Genomic DNA, 6,339 nt, shown 5'->3' with positions numbered 1-6,339 from the left:
CCTTACTGAAGTCCATATAGATCACATCTGCTGCTCTGCCCTCATCAACCCTCTTTGTTACTTCTTCAAAAAACTCAATCAAGTTTTTGAGACATGATTTCCCACGCACAAAGCCATGTTGACTATCCCTAATCAGTCCTTGCTTTTCCAAATACATGTACATCCTGTCCCTCAGGATTCCCTCCAACAACTTGCCCACCACCGACATTAGGCTTACTGGTCTATAGTTCCCTGGCTTGTCCTTACCAGCCTTCTTAAACAATGGCACCATGTTAGCCAACCTCCAGTCTTCAGGCACCTCACTTGTGACTATCGATGATACAAATAGCTTAGCAAGAGACCCAGCAATCACTTTTCTAGCTTCCCACAGAGTTCTAGGGTACGCCTGATCAGGTCTTGGGGATTTATCCACCTTTATGCGATAGATTCTGTTTCATTGCAACAGGCCTAACAAAAAAACATGAATTGGAGACTTGAGAGTCAATGGCATGGCTGCCCACAATTTCGGAAAGCACAGCAAGGAAAATGGTATGTTGATCTTTATCGCAATCGTCTAGCTTACAAGAATAAAAAAGATTTATGATGTTGATTTTCCATTTTCACTGTAGCAATGTGCATATATGAATCTTTAGTTTTAAATGCTCCTGAAGGACAGAGAAGGTGTGTGAAACTGTCAAAATATTTAAATAGCTTTTACAAACAGAAAACTAAAACCTACCTGCTCTGGTCCATGAGAGTAGAAAACAACCTTTTCAATAATTTCAATAGATATTTTCATATTCTAGTAACATTGTGTGCTAACATTATAGAACTGTTTGCAACCTACAGCTATCAGTGTGTGTGTGTGCGCGGCGTGTGTGTGTATATGCACGTGTGTGTGCCTGTCTCTGCCTGTATCTGTGTGTGTGAGTGTATGTCTGTATGTTTGTGTGCAAGTGTGTGTGCGTGTGGAGTAAGGGAGGCGAGGTGGAGTTTGTAAATTCATTGACAGATCAAAGAGGTTGCTAAAGGATTAGCTGTCTTTGCTGTGGATTATGAACACAAATATATTTGTTTGTTTATAAGATTACCTGGGATTTAAATATACTGAATGAACTTTTATGAATAATGTATTCTATATATAGTAATGTCTGTGACAGATATTTAGAACTCTATTTTATTTTATCTCAACAAAGCTTGTGAAGTTAACAATGGTAGATATTGGGTGAGTTGGTATGGAGGTGTAAGGGCAAGGCTTTGTGGGCCATGAATTTGCTTCAAATTGGCATAGGAACTATAATGGGCTTCTGGGGATGGGTTGGGTTGGCATGAGTTGACATGTATAGACATTGGGAATGGGTGAGAGGCGTGGTGTGAGAGGTGAGGATGAGAGGACCTAATGTTTAAGAAAAAAATTGTAATGAAGTACCAGGGAATTGAGGTGATCCACCTCAGCACTTGGCAGTGTCAATGGATCTGTGTCCAGGGGAGATAGACCTGACTGCATCCTCGGCCTGCCTCTGGAACAAAGAACCTGCCTTTAGGGGCACTTTGTCCTGAGGTGGGAGTGTGACAAGTCATGAAATCCTGCCACCTGACCCAGAAGTGAAAGTCCAGGCCTTTTGTTACTGAACATTTTAATAAATTTTGCAATCCAGTGAAATCTGCTGTATCTATTCTCATTTCTTCTAGTATTACTTCTTAATAAGCTCAATAGTATTGTTGCCTCACCGACAGTGTGTTAGAGTGAGTTATTCAAGAAAACCAGAAAACTGGGTGGTATCTCATAGAATTTCATCAAGTTTCCTGGTGTACAAGGGTTTTATTATCCACTCCATCATGCTGAGTTTCTAGGGAGAGAGAGTTTACTTCATGCCCATGAGCAAAAAGATGTCTTTGAAAATTCAAGTTACAACAGACCAATTGTCCATGGAACATTTATATAGCTACAGGGAATACCTAGAACCAGGAAACAGCCTGCATTTTAATCAACTCCTCAAGAAACTTCCAACAAATTCTCCATGCTGTAGTTGAGCTTTGTATAATATTCCAATAAACCTTTCTCTGACTTTTATTTCTATAGCTTTCATTTAGATTTAAAGGGAAATAAATATTTCAAAGGCTTAAAATTCAAAAGCTCCAGTTAATGTTATTCACATCGTCTCCATCGTTGTTAGCATAATAAAGGTCTTCAGCATAATAAGGCCAACCGACACTATCCCTGCCATCTGTCTAAGACTGAACTAGCTACTTGCAATTTTCTAAGTTCAGCTTCCACACCATATTTCCTCCATCACTGAGACCATCTACTTCCATCTCTGTATAATTGTTCAACTCCGTTCCTATATTTCAGCTTCATCTGCTTTTGAAACCCTCACTCATAATTATACTTGATTATTCCAATGCACTCCTGGACATCCCATCTTCCACTCTCATTAACTCAAGTTAATTTAAAACACAACTACATGCAATGATATGAATTAGGAGTTGGCCATTTGGCCCCTTGTGGCTGATCTGACTTTGGTCTCTATTTTCCTGTCTATTGACCATAACTTATACCAAGTCCCATTCACCCATCATTCCTCTGTACATTCAACTGTTACTAGGCTAGAAGCCAATGTAGATCAATGTTAAGATTCTCATTCTTGTTTTGCAATTGCTATGGTCTTCCTCTTCCTTATTCCCACCTTTCCATAATCTTCTCCAGCCCCACCTACTAAGATCCCTGTGCTTCAACCTGACCTTTTGTTCACTCCTGATTTTCATCACCACTATTAGCAGCTATACCTTCAGCTGTCTGGTCCCTGTGCTCATATAATTCCACATGGAATATCTCCCCTTCACTACCTATCTCTTCTCCTTTAATATGCTCCCTGAAACAATCTCTTTGAGCAGGGTTTTGGTCTCTGTGCTAATATTTCCTTATGTGACTTGGTATCAGGTATTACTGATCATTGTTCCAGTGTAGTACCTTCGCATATTTAAACATATTAAGGGTGCTACAGAAATTCAAATTGCTGCAAAGTTAATGGTCAGAAAACCCGGTGAATTTTGTCACAGATATGTAATCCTCCTCACTCGATATCCCTGTCAGTTAGCTCAATTGGCTTGGTGGCTAGACTGTGATGCATTCAAGGAGGCAAATTAAAGAATGGCTCTAAGGCTAAACATCCAGAATTCAAAGGCATTCCATCAGCCAGCAGCTACCACAAAACACACCCCTATCAAGATCTATGGCAAGCCACTGGACAATCTGGATCAACACCTGTACCTTGAAGTCTCCTTCAGTGAAGGCTGACATTGACGATGAAATTCAACATTGCTTCCAGTATGCCAGCACAACCCTAGGCACTTTAAGGAATAGAATTTAATGACAAAGATTTCAAACCTGATACAAGCTCATGGTGTACAGGGTAGCAGTGTTAGGAGTTCTCCTGTATACTTCAGAGACATTGACAATATACAGAGACATCCCAAATCTATTGTTCTCTATCTGAACATGTCAGAGACACTCACAGTGGCTGGGTCCTTTGCAAATGCTTCCTCTCCAAATTGGGCTGCCTTGGGCTAGAGATTCCCATGAATCGATGGGGGACATCTCAAATCTATTGAGGAATATCAGCAGCAATGGCTTTGTAAATTCCTGCAATTCCACAGGCTGGATTGATGTCCTGATTTCAGTCCTTTCTCATGCCAACAGCCACGGTGTAGAGGCATGGGTTATAGTCGTAAGTTGTGGTGGGTGGGCCAATCATCCATGTACCTGACATAAAACTTCCAAAACAAGCTCTTTACTTCTAGCTTTATCCCAATAACCAGTCACCTGGAGGGGAGGGGAAATGATTCAAAGGCGTTTTTGAATCCTTCTTGAATAATTGCAATATTCATGGGAATATCTAGCCCAAGGCTAGACTTGGAGAAGAAACATTTGCAAAGAAGCTAGCCACTGTGAATGTCTTTGACATGCTCAGATAGAGAACAAGCGGAAACAGCAGAAGGAGTGTGCAAAATCCTGATCATCTCATTTAGCTGTTTCAGCAAACAGTACCTTGCTCACCAGTGGGCAGGGATGTGATCCAGCATCAGACTTCAGTCTAATATAAACTTCAGTGACTTCAGGACCCACAACACCGAGCAGTAAGAAATTCTTCTTGATCTGGAGTGACTACCTAAGAACAAAATGATAACACCTACTGTTTGGGTTTAATCCCTGTCCTTGTCCTTGCCTTCCTTACACCTGATGTAGAATAGAGCCGTCAAGCAATATAACCAGTTGTCCCCCTCAGTGTCAATTTTTTTTTCGAGGGCTTCTTGTGGGTGCAGCTGTATAAAACTCTGGTGCAGCTGCACTTGGAGTATTGTGTACTCTGTCACCACATTATAGGAAGGATGTGGAAGCATTGGAAAGGGTTCAGAGGAGATTTACCATGATATTGCCTGGTATGGAGGCAAGTTCTTATGAGGAATGGTTGAGGGACTTGAGGCTGTTTTTGTTAGAGAGAAGAAGGTTAAGAGGTGACTTAATAGAGATATACAAGGTGATCAAAGGATTAGATAGGGTGGACAGTGAGAGCCTTTTTTCTCAGATGGTGATGGCGAGCATGAGGGGACATAGCTTTAAATTGAGGGGTGATAGATATAGGACAGATTTCAGAGGTAGTTTCTTTACTCACAGAGTAGTAAGGACATGGAACACCCTGCCTGCAACAGTAGTAGACTTGCCAACTTTAAGGGCATTTAAATGGTCAATGGATAAACATATGAACGAGTTTGCAATAGTGTAGGATTGATAGGCTTCAGAGTGGTTTCACAGGTCAGCGCAACATCGAGGGCTGAAGGGCCTATACTTCACTGTAATGTTCTTTGTGGGATTTTCTTGAGGGCTAGTTTTTGATTTTTGGTTTATAGGGGCTCCTCTTTCGTTCTCACTAACTCTTTCATAGGAAGATGTCATCATGTAGTAACCTGTTTTGTGTTTTTTTTAGTGTTTCTTCATTAGATAGCTAAAATAGTACAACTACCAAATACATATAAATTAAATCTTTTAAGTTGAAAACTATAAATAAGATGTTTTTGTTAATTTATTATCAACAGGTATCCTGTACTATATTTCCAAAATAAAAATTCTCAGTACTTTATTTTGGGAATTTAATAAATAAAGTACAAAATTAAGATTTAAGTTCCAACTGAGAAAGAAAATGAGGGAAGACTTATTGCTGTCAGAAAACAAGTTGCAAATGAAAATGGAAAGGTAGTATGATTATAGCCAAGCCTGCATATTTGGCGCACAGCTTTCAAGCTCATTAATGTTTATGTAGCAAATCTAGGAGACAAACCAAATCATACATTCACTTACGTGTCAACTTCCATGACAAAAATCAAAGGAGCATTAGATGGAATGATGCCAGGATGGGCAATAGCTGAAACTTAGATCCATCAGCAACCACCATCCACCTCTCCCCCCTCTCCACCTCAATCAACTAGATGAAACAAAATGATTGTAGATTTCAAAGAACAATCTGCAAATCAGAACAGCCTGGCAAGCACTTTTATGGTCCCACCAGGGCCTGTTCCAACCCAGTTAAAGTTTCTTTGATGCTGTAGAATTGGCCGGAATAGCTCTTTCAACCACAAGTTCCCTCCTTCCTGTCTTTGCTACTTCCCAAATCCTAGATTCTCAGCTGAATCTTAAATTCTTTTGGTGAAGTGAGTGTTGTGTTGAGCTTTTTGGATCGTGTTTCACTATGAAGCCTGGCCTGTTTTCTTGCCGTATCTTACAAAACTTGCCTTATTAACTAACTACCATATCCTGTGGCATTGCTCACATCCGATTCCAGCCCATTTTTATCTCAAGCTGTTCCTGAAACAACTCACTAGGATATCCCAGAGTTCTCTGTCACCCTCTATGGCCACATCACCTTCCAGTGTCTGTTGTGCACCAGGACAAGCACTGTCAGAGTGGAGTTGCCCTGCACTATTTCTAACATTTCACCTGACATGGCAGATGGGGGCAGTCGGTGCCCCACTTTGTTGGCAGGGACCTGGATATCTTGCTGGATGGCGTGGCACAGAGGTGGGATTTCCTCTTCCTCCAGGACCTGCAGTGGAGACTACATCAGCAGACCATGCCAGTCTGGTGTGAGGTTGTCACCCAGGTTCGACCAGTCTCTCTATCTGGAGGAATGCGCCCAGTTCTGTTGGGTGAAAATTAATGTCCTTCTCCACTCCACTCCAGCAGCATAAATATCTTTTATGAGGTACCTCACACTCTATTTCTGCCACTATACCTCCCTCTCACCAAGACTCATGCTCTACTACTGTCATATTGCATGCAAAACCTTCACTCATGTCTAATGTACA

Source organism: Chiloscyllium plagiosum, chromosome 24 (assembly GCF_004010195.1).
Source record: "Chiloscyllium plagiosum isolate BGI_BamShark_2017 chromosome 24, ASM401019v2, whole genome shotgun sequence".
Taxonomy (NCBI): Eukaryota; Metazoa; Chordata; class Chondrichthyes; order Orectolobiformes; family Hemiscylliidae; genus Chiloscyllium; species Chiloscyllium plagiosum.
The sequence above is the reverse complement of the archived record's forward strand: the minus strand, read 5'-3'. Positions refer to the sequence as shown.